Source organism: Balaenoptera physalus (genome assembly GCF_965194825.1).
Source record: "Balaenoptera physalus genome assembly, chromosome: 17".
NCBI classification, from domain to species: domain Eukaryota; kingdom Metazoa; phylum Chordata; class Mammalia; order Artiodactyla; family Balaenopteridae; genus Balaenoptera; species Balaenoptera physalus.
The window spans coordinates 55,344,197-55,361,089 of record NC_138895.1 but is presented as its reverse complement, the minus strand read 5'-3'; positions in this window follow the sequence as shown (position 1 = coordinate 55,361,089).

The window sequence follows — 16,893 nt, the reverse complement described above, 5'->3', positions numbered from 1 at the left end:
TTTTGTTGTTTTTTTTTTTGCATAAACCCATTTATTTTATTTTTTTTTTAACATCTTTACTGGAGTATAATTGCTTTACAATGGCGTGTTAGTTTCTGCTTTATAACAAAGTGAATCAGCTATACATATACATATATCCCCATATCCCCTCCTTCTTGCGTCTCCCTCCCACCCTCCCTATCCCACCCCTCTAGGTGGTCACAGAGCACGGAGCTGATCTCCCTGTGCTATGCAGCTGCTTCCCACTAGCTATCTATTTTACATCTGGTAGTGTATATATGTCCATGCCACTCTCTCACTTCGTCCCAGCTTACCCTTCCCCCTCCCCGTGTCCTCAAGTCCATTCTCTAGGTCTGCGTCTTTATTCCTGTCCTGCCCCTAGGTTCTCCGTGACTTTCTTTTTCAGACCGTCAATAAGGTCAGCTGGGTCTTTTTTGTGGGATAGAGACTTTTTAAATTGGGATTTTCTTTAAAGTACATTTATGATGTCCAGTTGCCAGATGTGGTGATAGTCTATGGAAACAGTATTTGGGAATGGAAAAGTAAGCTAAAAGTGATAGATAAATGGGTTCTTTTTAGCAGGGTTCTACTTTAGATGATTTTTTATAAATATATTCCCTGTAATAAACACTACACAATTAGGAAAAATAATCCCCATTTCTCCTTCAAAATAATTAATTCCTATTTTCCTCTTAGATTCAAGGTGATGTCTCAATTACATTACAGATAAAGGCATTATGGCCACAACTTATAGCTCTCTTTAAATATTCCAAGGTCTGTTACCTTAGGGGGGATTAAGTCCCTATGTGTTTCTCCAGAACGAGGGCCCATGGACAGACGCTTTAGGAAGTCAGGTTTCAGAACAAAATACAAAAAGAAACCTCTTGTTGTTGTTGTTTAAGGAGAACGGCTTAGCCACAGACTGAGCTCTACTGTACATCAGCTCTTCCAGCAGGGGCTGCATCATCACTGAGTTAAAATGATTTAAAGGAGAGGCTAGCCTAGCAGCCCTTAGAGCAACCTCTTCGCACTGCCGGGGTCTACACTCCAGCATCTGGAGGTGGCCATCATGTAAGGCTCCCAGGTGGTGGGTTCTAAGATGTCAGATGACTCTTCCAGCCCCATAGGGACCTAGCACAGCCCCACCGCCACCCCGGAGCATCAGTGACAGAAGGCTTGGCCTATTTTCTGTGTTGGAGCCACCGTTCATGACGGAGCATGAGCTCTGTCAATAGTGCAGGTTACCAGAGGACGCAAATGGCCCACCCTCTACTCTTCTCTGCCCTTACTCCCCTCGCCATCAGCAAAATGGTTTGTAATCCAGTGAAGATCCCATCCCTAATTAGTCAGGTCCCCTTTTGATGTTTTCAAGCCTGCTCAAAATGTTGGCTCAAACCTGTCCCTTGAGTATATTTATAAACCGAAATCATTCATTCAATAAATATGTATTAAGGACCTACTTGTATCAGGCACTGTAGCAGGCACCGGGATTAAAGGGGTGAGCAAGACAGGGGTGGGTCCTGCCTTTCAAGGTGTTAACAAATACGGAAAACATGCAAATAAACAAGCACTAGCGTAAATGAAGTATAATTCGGGAAAATGTAGGGCAGTAAAGGAGCATGTGGCAGCAGCCTCTCACCTATTGGGGTGACAAGGGGCCTGCCAGAGCCAGAGGCCTTCAAGCTGAGACCTGAGGAAGGAGAGGGAATTGGACTTGGAAAAGAATGAGTGTTCCAAACAGAGAACAAAGCATGAAGGCCAGAGGTCAGGATAGCTATAGACTTTTGAGGAAGCGGTAGAAGCTGCCCATGGCTGGGTTATGGAGGATCCCGAGCATTGAGTCTGGAGAGGAGGGCCAAGGCCCTTCTGCTCCTTGGTGACCATGTGGTGTAGCCTCATTAACTCAGTTATACTGGGACTAGGGAAAGCCCCACTCCCAAGCACAATAAAACAACACACCCAATACCAGTGCGCATCTCTTCCTGGGGCAAAGCTCTGTCCCTGCGCAGACATCCCCAGGTGATCTGCTCTGAACACTTCCTGCATACAGTCTAGAGGTGACACTGTGGTAGAGTCACTGACTGTCCCTCTGCCCTGTTTCTCTGCAGTTCCCACCAAAGGTTGCTAGGAAGCTGCCACCCTCCCCCAGAAGGCACCTATCAACAAGAGAGACATTAGACACCATAGGCTCCAGGTCTACTGCCAGCCCCGATTCTGGTACTGCCCTCCTGGATCATTTCCAATAGACAGACGTGAGCAGGGACCTCAGTAGGATACGCCCATCTGTCAGCATTGTTCTCAGGGCACAGCCTCATCTGGAGAGGGATGGAGAGCAGGTACTAGTGAGAGAACATGTCCCTTCCATACTGGAAGGGTTTTATCCTTGCTTTTCCCCCTGGGGTTGACTGGAAAGACCATTCTGGAAGGACAGATACTGATTCCAGCCTTTCTCCTCCACATCCCACCGCTAGGTTGCATGATATGGTGTGGGGCTGGGGGGAGATTATGTGGAGGCAACTGTAAGCAGTGCAGTCTCTCCATCTGTAAGGAGGGCCCCTGCCCACACCTCTGCATCACCCAGCTCACGAATGGGCGAAGAGAAAGCTTTCTCTGATTCCCACGCTTAACCACTACCACTGGTTCAGTGTCTCATGAATGTATGTGGATCTTCAGGGCCCACCCCTCCCCTGCTTCTCAGAGCAGGCAGCTCTCCTGGGCCTTGGCATACAAAGCCCCCAGGGAATGCCCTGAGTTCTGAGTAAAAGTGGATCAACTTGGCTGCCAAAAGTTCTTGGTAGGCACAGAGTGGCCATCCAGTGTTGGCCACAGATACTGATGATTAGCTCTGCAGACCAACCTAGGAAAACAAGCTGCAGTTTTATGTAGTTAAAAGTATGATGAGTTTTGTAGAATCTGAACACTAACTGATTGATCATGATACTAAGGAACAATTGTTTATTTTTTAGGTGTGATCATGGTATTATGGATATATTAAAAATAAGAGAGAGGGCTTCCCTGGTGGTGCAGTGGTTAAGAATCCACTTGCCAATGCAGGAGACACAGGTTCGAGCCCTGGTCCGGGGAGATCCCACATGCCACGGAGCAACTAAGCCCGTGCGCCACAACTACTGAGCCTGCGCTCTAGAGCCCGCGAGCCACAACTACTGAAGCCTGCATGCCTAGAGCCCGTGCTCCGCAACAAGAGAAGCCACCGCAATGAGAAGCCCGCGCACCACAACGAAGAGTAGCCCCCACTCGCCACAACTAGAGAAAGCCCACGTGCAGCAACGAAGACCCAACGCAACCAAAAATAAATAAATTAAATAAATAAATTTATTAAAAAAAAAATAAGAGAGATCTTTTAGAAAGAGAGGCCAAGGTGCAATATTTATTAGTAAAATTGTGTGTTGTCTAGGGTTTATTTCAACATAATCTGACAATAGAAGGAGAGTGGGTACATAGGTGAGACAAGCTTGGCCATTAACTTATGATTGTTGAATCTGTGATGCAGACTCAGAGTACATAGAAGTGATTACACTATATTTTCTACTTTTGCCTGTGTTTGAAATTTTCCCTACTGTGGAGTTTTAAAGCGTATCCTTAGTAAATATGCAAGCTACTAGAAAGGTCTAAGATAACTGAAATCCTTTAAAAAGGCTTTAATAAATGGCATTTCACTAGATGAATAAAGGCAGAGCAAAGTCTCCACTGTCCATGTTGAAGTCAGCAAACCTAAGATTGCTTTTGAAAGACCTTCTGCTGTGGATTACACGTAAGTGAAAACTTGGGCTCAGAAAATTAAAATTAGATCACATACAAAGAAGGGAAAATCAGTACAGAGATCTTAAGTAGTATATAGTCTCTCTTGGCAATACTACTATTAGATTTACCAGGTAATCAAGACTGAACGACAAAAAAAAACACATTTATTAATTTTCTGAAAAGTTTTGGATCCAGTTCTGCCAGAGGGGAGAGGTCCAGTTCCAAGGAACCTCCAGGCCTCCCAATTTGGTTTCTGAGTAAATGAGCGAGAACATGAAACCTCTCAGAGTCATCCTTTCTATTCCACTGATGGCAGGTCTGGTCCCCTAAATGGACACAAGTTTTATTATCAAGGGGATTGGAAATACCCAGGTGTAAGTCTATGGTGTAGAGATACGGCAAGATTCAGGAAGTGAATCCAAACCCTCAGGTTGGGCTCACTCTCAAAATGTAAGAGAAGCGAGGAGAATACAGTGAGCCGGTCATTTCATCCTAAGTTAGAATTTAGATGTCTGTCACGATCCAAATTCCTAGTGCTGAGTCCAGTAAAAACTGTGCCAAGGTTTTCATGTCACACTTCAACTGTCACTGAGGAGCTGAATTAGCAGACAGACAGATAGTGACCACTTGAGCAAGTGGTCACTTGTCCTGCCACTTTCGGGTAAGATTAGAGTCTAACAGTGAACTATTGAGTGTCCCCTGGGGCACTAAGCACTTCACCAACATCATCGAATATAAACCTCTCAGCTATTACCTCCCCATTTTACAAATAAGGAAACCAAGGCTCAGAAAGGTTCAGAAAGTTACCTGAGGTCCTACCACTAGTAAGTTGCTAAGCTTGGGTTTAAAACCAGATCTCTCTGACTACAGAACCCAATGTCCTTCACCACAATGCAAGCCCATTTTATTAAATACCACAGAGACTAATAAAACATATCAGAGAGTATTTTCTCTCTGGCCTTGACCAAGTAAACACATACTCTTTTGCTGATTCATTGGGCAAGTTGTCTAGCTATGGCCTTTATCCTTCACTGCAGTTAACCTCTAGTGCTGTGACATTCCTTTCCTTCCAGAAGCTCATCAGGGCTCCAGTCTGGGATATGACAGCGTCGCTTGTACATTTAAAAGTAGCCACTTGTTCGTCACACACACACAGGCACACTCAAACACACATTGATTTTGGTGGATTTGAAAGTTAGAAACTAAGGAAAAAAACCCTGAGAAGGATGCCTGTGATCATCAAAAATAACTTCTGATTAGAATTCAGAAGAGCCCCATCTAAGGCAAAGTTGACTTGTTAACTTGCCAGAGAAACTGTGTATTTCCTGCCCAAGGAGGAATTTACTCTAGACCAGCAGGTATGTGGGCAAGATGGCTGCACACGACTTGAGAAGGAGGTAGAAAAGGAGGAATTCCTTTCAAATAGGGTCTTTCTATATTTCTATAAGAGGGAAGGTGGGGCTTCCCTGGTGGCGCAGTGGTTGAGAATCTGCCTGCCAATGCAGGGCACACGGGTTCGAGCCCTGGTCTGGGAAGATCCCACATGCCGCGGAGTGACTAGGCCTGTGAGCCACAATTGCTGAGCCTGCGCGTCTGGAGCCTGTGCTCCGCAACAAGAGAGGCCACGATAGTGAGAGGCCCGCGCACCGCAATGAAGAGTGGCCCCCACTTGCCGCAACTAGAGGAAGCCCTCGCACAGAAACGAAGACCCAACACAGCCATAAATAAATAAAATTTTTTTTAAAAAAAGAGGGAAGGCGAATCTTTCCCCTACAAGTTCAAGCTTATTAGCTCTGTGCCACCAACCTCATATGTGATCACCAAAATTTATTTTATAAGTTTTAAGTGAATGCAGTTACAATGTCCTTCTTAACCCTGAAGGACAAGTTCTTTGGCAGGAAAACTGAATATAATCCTCCCTTTTGAGGGGTATAAATATTTATTGCCCTAACACTACTAGTACAACAAACCTGTGGCTAATATACTCTCAATGCAAAGATTTACCACAGTACCTGGCCCATTACAGTCATTATTTAAACAGCATCTTCTCCATGACATAACTTTTGTGCTAGCTGACCAGAAGTATTTGAAGGTAAAATAAGGCATGTTGTTTCCTCATTTGTAACATTCACATGGGTAGGCTACCTTAAATCCAATTCAAGTACTCCTTGCTTGAGTTTCATATTATATATTTCAAGAAGCTGCCACCTATTAGGTTTAGTGTTTTGTAGTACTTTGTGCTGGGATTTCTCATGAATGGTAGTGAAGTGGCTTGTCTATGATGCTAGGCCATAAGACATTCTTAGGTGTAGTAAACGCTTCATTTAATTAAATATGTGCAAAGGACAAATAATGGCTCTTCCTCACAGACATCTCACAGTGCTCTGAAGTCAGTGGCACAAATGGTCAATAATTTATCTAATTAATTAAAGTAATTGCAATTAAGGGGTCAAAATTTATGCTTTTCTTAAATTAAAACAGAATCATGGTTTTTCCTATAATGTCACTCTCGCTGGTTTATATTTTGTTTAATTGTGGATTTTGATTGATTTTAAATGATAAAATTCCAGTCCAGTGTAGCTTCATAAAAAAGGGAATTTATTAGTTAACATAACTGAAGAGTCTTAGGGGAGTAACATCTACAGGTATGGCTTGACCAAGGTGCTAAAACAGTGTTATCTGTACTCTAATTCTCTCCATCTTCTGATTTGCTTTCCTTTATGTTGATTGCATTTTCATGTAGGCTCTCCCTATGTAGCAAAACAGCTTACCTTATAACTTAGCAACACCAATAGAAAGAAAACCTTTCCTTCCCAATAATTCCAGAAAAACTCTGGGATTGAGTCTCACTATAGTAATAACGTTACTTGTCCATTCCTACCCCCAGCAGAGATAAAACACACTGGTTTGTTAGATCAGTCACTCACCAGGACGGGAGGTACAGGACAGGTGGTGGGTTTTTAGTCCCACTCAACTACATAGGCAAAGAATAAGATGATTTCTCAAAGAAAAATTGGGATGCTGTTTCCAGAAAAAAGAAAAATGAGAGCCAAGCAGACAAAACCAAAAGTAGTCAACTCCATATAGCAAGGTGGAGCTTTAGCAAAAGCACTTGTCAAACATACCTAACAGATGATCCTATCTTACCCTTTACTCTCTTGAATGACAACAGTGATGACTTTGTGGTGGTATTTGTGGATTATAATTTCATAAATTCTAACAATTTGTTTTCTCATTTTCTTGATAGATACATTTTGAATAAGAAAGAGACCAAGGGAAAATGCAAAAACAGTAAGTAGTATCTCCATATCCATACTGACTCTGATACCATTATGGTAAACTTTGCTTAAATTTACATCCAGATTTTTTTAAGTGCCATCTCTCACGTGTGTGAAAGCAGATAAAAGTTTGAGAGCTGCTCCGAGACCTCTGAAGAATAAGCCTTCAGGTATAACCCAACTCTGCAGAAGGAGAGCCTCTAGCTCATTAAAGATTTTTCTGGCTGCTTAGTTTATGTTATTTGGGTTTACTTTGGAATTTGTTCGTAGATTTTCAACCTATACTAGCATATAATGCAGGAATTGCCAAGGATGTTATTGATATCCACAATATAATTTGCAGAACAATCCATGCCTTAAAATGAAGGTAGAAATGAATGACTTTCATGGCTTTATACATTTAGTTTTTTAGTGTCCTAACATGATACTATCTTGTTTAACATTGTCATAGAACAAGGTATTCTATATAAGAAGATTTCCTAGATAATTGTTTTAATTATGTATTACTTTGATATATTTTTCTAAAGTGCATTATTTTATGTAGTAGCTTAGTTAGCATACATATCTGGGTCATAGATAAAAACATCAACTAAATTAATATGTCAAAAATCAGTGACAGTCTCAAGGCTTCTAACTTACTGGGGTTTGTATGGATGTTTAGACAATATGTTAGATGACTTCAAACTCACATGCAGTTGGAGTTGTATCTGCTGTGTCCTCCTGTGGCTTCATAGTGCTGTAAGTATATCTTCCTCATTGCCATTTCCAACCTGTGGCAGAAGAGAAAATGGTAAGTGAGCTTGTTAGAATTTGTCTAAAATAAGACTACATAGATCATTTAAGGAGCTCTGCAAAGAATAAGGTACAACAGTTGCAGTGCATAAACTGTTTTGTGTTCATCGACCACTACACTCAGAAGTCTAAGACAGCAGGGCCACATCTGCATTCTTAGAACCTACTAGAGTAGATGATATATAATTGGTACTCAATAAATATATGCTGAATGACTAAATGAATTTACAGTTTGGCACTTATTTAACTGCTCTGAAACTTTTAAATTTCTTGGCTTTGTAGGTTTAAATATGTGGATTCTGCATAAACTGTTACTGATAGTCCTTGTGAGGTGAGAAAACATGTGCAAAACCACTTAGCTTAGTGCTTGATACATAACATAATAGGTGCTCAATAACATAAGTTGAATCACCATTTTCCTCCATTATGATGCTGTCTTTGCTTATTTTTTAAATTGATTTTCATTTGTTACAGAATTTTCAGAGAGGTTGAATGGTATAATGGGAAAACCACTTCATCAAGACTGAGAATATCAAGTTCAAGTCCTGGCTTTTTCAAGTATTATTTAATGCTGGCAGTGGGCAGTTAACATAATTTCTCAGAACCTCAGTTTATTTGTGGGCAAATAGAAATAACTATCCAACTGCATAACAGTGTATTGAATCCCAGTCAGAGCTAAGGTCCATAAGATTCAAAAATGATCTATCGCTTTTCTACTTCATACAGGTTCTTATGAAATTCAACTTAGATAATATAAGAAACTTTTGTAAACTATGGATCAATATCCAACAATTAAATGCTATTTGGATTATTTTTCCATGAAGCTTAAGGTCTTTTTTTTGTCACTGAAAACCATTCAAGTTCTTTGGTTTCTTTTTCTTTCACTGTACCCTTCAGAGACAAATCAAAACAAGGACTGCTTTGTTTTTTTTCAAAGTTTGTTTTTATTTGCAATTGATTTTTCCAAAGCCCAAGTTCTACTCTGCTTTTGGATTTGTTTTGTGGGATTGAGTTACATATTTTATAGATGTTTTGGGCGTGTTGGGGATGAATGTTTGCTTAGAGGATCTTAGGGAAAGGTTTACAGGATTTTAATAAGTGGATTTGATTGATCTAGCAATTTTATTTCCTGTATTGATCTAACCAGGAGTCGAGGAATGAAGGATGGATAGGGAAGATAAGGAGTCTCTTTGAAACCAGCCCCTTTTCAATATTGGGTAGAGATTCAGGGTATGCTACGTTGCCAAGTTTAGCAAATAAAATAGAGGTCCAGTTAAATTAGATTTTCAGATAAACAATAAATGAAGCTTTAGTATAGTATTACCAAATGTTATAGCCTGTATTTTATCTGGCAATTATAGGTGAGACAATGCCTAGAAGATTCTGAGAAGACTTCTTATTTACTTTAAAGGGTCTATAAGGAGTCAACAAAACAGCAACCTTCAGATCATCTTTACTCTGTTAAAAATTGAGATACATTTGCCACCTGGAAAAGGGTTCTGTAGGGTGACCAGGGTCATCTGAAAGGTTCTCTTTTATGGTCTCTCATGTAGGTGCAATTCCATGGCTGCTGGGGCTGGAGTTGTCTAATCACGTCAGTGAGCTGCAGACCCAAGAGACCTCACAGAACTGACTACTGACCGGAAGCTCACCTGACAGATACTGATTAAAGTGTCTACATATGGCCAATCCACATGGCTTGGGCATCTCCCAACATGGTGGCTGTGGTCCTAGAGAGCATCCCAAGAATGAGTCCAGTGGCCCCCATACCCACAGCTTCCGCATGCGCAGACTCAACTAACCACAGATCAAAAGTTGGAAAAAAACCTCCAGAATGTTTCAAAAAGCAGAACTTCAATTTGCCATGCACTGGCAACTATTTTTTTTTTAATTAATTCATTTAATTTATTTATTTTTGGCTGCGTTGGTTCTCTGTTGGCTGCGTGTGGGCTTTCTCTAGTTGCAGCGAGCGGGGGCTACTCTTCGTTGCAGTGCGTGGGCTTCTCATTGTGGTGGCTTCTCTTGTTGCGGAGCACGGGCTCTAGGCACGCAGGTTTCAGTAGTTGCAGCACACAGGCTCTAGAGCACAGGCTCAGTAGTTGTGGCTCACGGGCTTAATTGCTCCGCTGCATGTGAGATCTTCCTGGAGCAGGGCTCGAACCCGTGTCCCCTGCATTGGCAGGTAGATTCTCAACCACTGTGCCACTGGGGAAGCCCACTGGCCACTATTAACACACCATTTACGTTGTATTTACAACTATTTACATAGCATTTACACTGTTCTAGATATTATAAGTAACATAGAGATGGTTTAAATATATGGAAGGATTACATAGGTTATATGCAAATACTATGCCATTTTACACAAGGCACTTGAGCATCCGTGGAGTTTGGTATCCTTGGGGGTCCTGGAAACTATCCCCTTTGGATGCCAAGGGACAATTATATTCCAAGAGCTAAATCCTTTGCTTTTGCTTTCAAACTAAGCAAACTCAGTGAATTTGTTGATACCACCAATATGCATGCTTTAGAGATGATTGTTATGGCACTTGTTACACGGCTTCTGCTCTCTAGAACACATTTACTTCAATCAGTAAGAATAGAAAGATGCAAAAGAGAGGTCAAATAGTGCATGTGAAGTGAGGATTGAACAAAGGGCAGCAGGACAGGTGGAGGCAAGTTATAAAGACATAAGCGGTGGCAGGGAAACAGCTATCTTCAGTGGATCAGGGTAGTAGGTAAAATGGAAGAGTTATGAGTTACACTGGACTGATATATGGATTATCTAGGATAATTCTGAGAGCTGGTTTAGTTAAGAAATAAGTTGACTCCTGGGGAAGAAAAACTAAGAACGTGGAATCCAATAAAAAAATCTGCCCCAATATTTTTATACATTAGACCCTATAAGGGACTAAAACATAGTAGGTTCATGGTTTAATCCTTTTTTAAGAAGTAAAATTTCTGTTTGACTTTATTTACACCTGTTTTTCATTTAAGTCTATGCCCAGTTGCTTTAATAAAAGGCTACTTTCCCTTAAATGCACTTAAAAATGTTAATTGAACCGAAAGAACTCACCTCTAACACGGATCTTGGCTTATATTTTTAACTATATGATAACATCCACTGCACTGCTGTTTCCTTTTCATATTTCATGAATGTCCCAAGTATAAGCTGAGAGCCCCAAAGGCCTTCAGGAGCCTAAGTGAGTATAAATCCCACTCTATCAACGTTTCTAATCACAAGTCCTTGACATGCCTAGGCATGTGCAGAAAATGTTTGATTGAGTCTCAGTATGATTGTAGGTGAGCCCCAGAGGTTGCTGTTGGTTAAATAAATATTAGGTCTGTTAGAAGGTCACCTTTCCCAGCCATAACATAGCTGCCTGCTGAGCAAAACAGTTGGTGGCTGGAGAAGAAGTGAATTAAGAACATGTCCTGCCTGTTGCTATGAGATGTGAAAGGGGGAGGCTGAGAGCCCAGCTTGCCCTGAGAGACTTTGCAGAATAGAAAGGTCAAGCAACTCAGCTGTACATTTGGACTAAGATGCAACTGAGTTGTTTCTGAAAGCCAAGCCCAGAGGGAGAACATACCGAGAGGGAAAAACGAGATCATACTGTCTAGTCATTGAAAACTCAGGCTATGATCTTTGGGTCTGTCACTATATCAGAAAACACAAAATTTCACTAATAGCGATCAATAATGGGATCTGGAAAGCCACTTGAGTAGGGAAGGAAAGGTAATAAGGTAGGGGGGTGCATTTCATGCTGAATCAGAGTACACAGGGCCCCGGAAGAAAGCAAAATCAAACTGATTGTCAATCAGCAATATATGCATCTTGTTGATGTGGGCTGGCCACTACTCACTAGAAGAAAGTTTTACTTGGAAAATGAGGATTAGGAATGCAAATGAGTTAAGGTCATAAAGGGGAAGTAATCAACTTGACTCCATACAAGATGAAGGTTGAGTTCAACCTGTCCTAAGACAGCATTTCTGAACAGCCTTTGAAACAGGTAAAAACATCTGAAATTTTAGTCTTCAGTCTCCTTCCCTAAGAACTAGTCTTGCCATTAGAGGCATTTAGATAATGTTGGAAATTTAAGGTGGATCTTGCTACATGAAATGTTGCTTTAACCTTGTATCATCATTGCTGCAGAAAGACAAGCATGGTTATTTATAGATGTTTCAAACTTCTGTTACTATTCCTCTCTCACTTAAAGAACAACAACTTGTGAGGTTTATTTAACTTAATTCACAGACTGTCTTTTTCTTCCAGGGAAGATCAAAACCTCTTCTTTATTCCTATATGTTTGAAGCCAGCTTATCATAACTAGGAAAATTTGCAGCTAGGTAGCCAAATCCCGGCATCCTCTAAGAAGTCTTTCTGATAATATTTCTGCTCTCTTGGGATTACTGCTTTAAAGCATATGTAGAGTTCCCGTTTCTTTTCTCCCTTTCCTGTCTCAGCAAGAGTATTTTAGCAGCTCCATTAAGGTATTCAGATTTCCAAATATCAGACTCCCTGGAGTAGCTTTCCAGGTTGAAACTTTACAGAACAGAGATGGGTAAATTGACATTTTCAGAGTTTGAGATGAAGATGCAATGAAACACACTGCAACATAAATAAGAGAAGACATATCACGATTCTTTCTAACAGGTCACTTCAACCACTGAAACTTCACTAGCATCAAAATGACTTACTAAACTTTATCGATGGGTAACACTCAAACGCTTGAACCACTTGGACAGCCTGAGCACTGAATTAAACCTGGGTCTTGAAAGTCCCACTATGTGCCAGGTGTTAAACCCTTGGTTGCTAGACTGGGGGTGTCTAGAGGTCCCTGGGTCAGAGGTGAGGTGGGAAAGCATAACTGCTGTTTACATGAGTATTTCAACATTCTAGCAACCGTACTAGCTGTGTCTGTGTACACCTGCATCATATTATTCCTGTTTTATGCCACTCCAAATTGTTCATTAGGAGATACAACAGAAAACATGATATGATGCAGATTTTGAACCCTTGCTGTGTTTCTTAGGCAACTGTGTGATGAATCTCATTGTCTTAGTTTTCTTGTGTAAAATAGTTCTTCTAACCTCAGTCATCATGAAAACACAGAGATTGTGAAAGTTTTCTGCAGGGAAATCTATCATCAAAAAGCTCTTTATTACTCTCTAGCATTGTCTGTCTTTGAAATATTCTTAAAGAATTTTCGTCCTGTAACTTTCCTAACACGGTCATTAAAATTGCATACATACTGTCTTAGCTAGGTGACTATCATCATCATCATCACTGGTGCGTTGTGTTGACACTATTTAGATATTTTCAGCGCCTAATGATGTTCTAAAGGGAAATTTATGTTCACTTTTTTCCACTATCCTTAAGTCAAATATTTTTGATTGGGTTAAAAATATACTCTCCTCATGTTTTTTACCACAATAAAAAAATAATAATTATGATGTTGGCATCTTAGGGTTAGAGTATATTACAAATCCAGGGACTTCTACTACTAGGACATAAATAAATATTTATATGTATGCAGATACCTGTATACTAATTGAGACATGACTTGTAAACATCAAAACTGGCATATTAAAATGATTAACATGTATATATAAAATATACATGTATATATAACATGTATATATAACACGTATATATGAAATGTATGTATAAAACATGTATGTATAACATGTATACAACATGTATATGTAAAACGTATAACATGTATATATAAAACATGTATATATAAAATATATATGTATATCCTCTACAATATTATCATGAATATCTGAGGACACATACAATTTTCACAACTCAGCCACTTCCTCAGCAGTTGACTTGAGAATAGCACGTTTGCATTTAGCCACAAGACCCGAACCCTTATAGTTGATAAAGGAATGAAAAGTAAAACATGTACTGAGGGAGATAGACCTGTTTCTTTATCTCATCCTTTAGCAGCTTGAAAATGTTTCTGAGGGAAGAAAAGGTTGTGGGAATTTGGTTGCACGTGGCAGAGGATGATTTATGAAAGTTCAATTATAGTGTGACCCCACCTGTGGTATTTGCCAAGAACCAAATGTGAGTGTCTTTGGTAAAGTAGAACAAAAAAACAGCCCTGAACGCATACTGATCTTCCAAACAAAGAGCAATATAATGGGCGGCTGCCAGATACAAGTCTCCTGAAAGGGCATTATAATTAAAAATACCTGAAGAGTATTTTAAATACAATTTACAAGGTCATTCCAATAAGAAGGTAACACAGGCATTGACAAAGAATGACAAGGATTCTCAGAAAGCAAGTGCTTGGAAATTACATTGCACGTGAAGTTTCACGTAGGGGCTTTAACAAATTGTGTCAGAAGAAAGGGTATAATTCATCTCCCATTCTAATTTTATTGTCATGACAGGAGGCAGGCTGCCATTCAAAGGCTCAGAGACCTGCTATTGCCTTTGCATTGTTTATACCTGCAAAAGATGGTGTATAATCGGAAGTAACATTTTGCAAGTCCCAAAACAAAGTTTCAGTCAAAGGGAAAAACTGGACAGTTTACTGATTGGCAGGTTAAGAGGGGCAGACACAGAAAAGAGAAGCAAGTGTTGAGATTCGCACTGGGAAATGTCCGTTTATATAGCCCATCTTCTACCTGAACCTGTCTTGATCCACATAGCAAATAGCTCATGCTGTTTTGATTATCTGAGCTTGAATCAAGATGCCAGACTTCAATTCTAGCATCATGTATTTCCTCCACAACATGGACAAATCATTTCCTCCACAGATTCACTTACCTGTCTGTAAAGTGAAGATAAGGCACACGTTTTTCCACTTTGAGTTATAACCAGGAGGTGCTTGGATAGATTCTCTTAGGTGAATAAACCTAACACAAGAAGCAACATAGACTCTAGCAGCATTTACCTATATTATCACTGAAGCAAATTCAAAAGACACACTTGGGATGTCCTGGAAGCTCATATACACAAGATACAACATAATTCCTTGACCATCATTCGCTTTGTCCATCCTGCTTCAGCCCCATTAAAAAGCAGTTTTCAAAAAGTAGGGAATTATAACCACATTTCAGTTATATGCTATAGTAATACAATTTTTTAACACTTACCATGTTTTACCAAGCTCGGTTTTAAGCACTTTGCACGTATTACTCATTAATCTGCACAGAAACCCCATGGCTAATACTGTTTTTAATCGCCTTTTATATTTAGGCAAACAGAGTGGATAAATAAATTGCCTTAGATGTACTGGTTTTCTATTGCTGTGTAACAAAATACCACAAAGTGAACAGCTTAAACCAACACACGTTGGGCTTCCCTGGTGGCGCAGTGGTTAAGAATCCGCCTGCCAGTGCAGGGGACACGGGTTCGAGCCCTGGTCTGGGAAGATCCCACATGCCGCGGAGCAACTAAGCCCATGTGCCACAACTACTGAGCCTGTGCTCTAGAGCCCGTGAGCCACAACTACTGAGCCCGTGTGCCACAACTACTGAGCCTGCGCTCCCTGCTCTCCACAACTAGAGAAAGCCCGCGCACAGCAACGAAGACCCAATGCAGCCAAAAATAAATAAATTAAAAAAAAAAAAAACCTAACTTATAAAAAAAAACCACACGCATTTATTCACTTATAGTTTCTGTTGGTCAAGAGTCCAGGCCTGAATTAACAGTCCTTTGCTCAGCAACTTGCAAGGCTGCAATCATGGTGTCAGCTGGGCTGCACTGTCATCAGGAGGCTCAGCAGGGGAAGAATTACATCCAAGGTCATTTAGGTGGCCAGTAGGAATCATCTTGCAGCCGTATGATGGAGGGTGTCCCTTTTATCTGTTCTGGTTGGAGGCCACCCTCCGGTCCTGGGGGCTACCTGCCCCACCCACAGTCAAGGGAGGGGATTACGCAAAGGCATGAACGACAGGAGGGAGGAACTATTGGGGGGGGTCACCCCAGGGTCTGTCTGCCAGTGCTTCTCAAACTTCAGTGTACATACAAATCACCTGGTGATCTTGTTAAATGCAGATTCTGGTTTAGTAAGTCTGGGAGGGGTCTGAGCGTCTGCATTTCCAACAAGCTCCCAGGTGATGCTGATGCTACTGACAGCCTGGGGACCACCAAGACCCTGAAAAGCTGAGGTAGGAACCAGCAATGTGAGCTCCTGGCCCCATGCTCTTAACCACTTCACTATACCTGCTAAATCTCCCAGGACTGGACATAAGGTTGTTGGCAACAATGGGTCTACTTTTATTTTTGCTGCGCATTTATTCTTGGAACCCTAAGGTGTTCACTGTAGTTGACGTCTGATTACCTCTTTTCGCATATATGTGGTTTGCAGAACAAAGCTTTACCACGGGCAAGCTCACCTTTACATCAAAGCTTCAGACACCGGCTAGTTGGCCCTAGCGTCCTCCATCCCCTGCCTCGGCCAGGTGACAGTCTGCCCTGGCTAAGGGTGACACCCCTGGGGGGGGGGATTTTGCCTGTTCCCTTTTCGGCTTGCTGAGGAGTGTTGGATAAGCGTTCCCCTAGATTCTCAACCATCACCTCCCCTCTCTAAACGAGAGAAGTTTCTTCTTAATTTGTTTTATAAATTGGGCCTCCACGGATATTTTTACTTGACCAAGTGTTACCAGAAAACTTTTTCCTTTTAAAGAAAAGGAAAGATAGTACAGGTTTTGAACACTCCTTGGTGTTTTAAGAGAATAAATATTTACTTGGAAGAAAAGACTTACAAGGATTTAAAACATCTTACTTAACTAACTACAAATAATTCTCCCTGGACTTTGTAGTGGGGGAACCATTCTCACCAAAAGCATAAGAATGGTTGAATTAAAATTTCTTTTTTGGTAATCTCTCCCAGACAGGAAGCTGTTATCTATCTTCTTTTTAAAATGATGCTTAGACCCTTACAACTTAAATTTAGCTCTCAGGCAGCCTCTCCTTCCTCCCTGTGGGGTACAAGTGGTGTTAAATGACAGACAGTCGTTAAACAAGATACCTCCCCACACAGCTGCCTTTGCCTCTTTGAGTAAGCTCTAATCTCTATTTAAAAAACAAAAAAAGAAA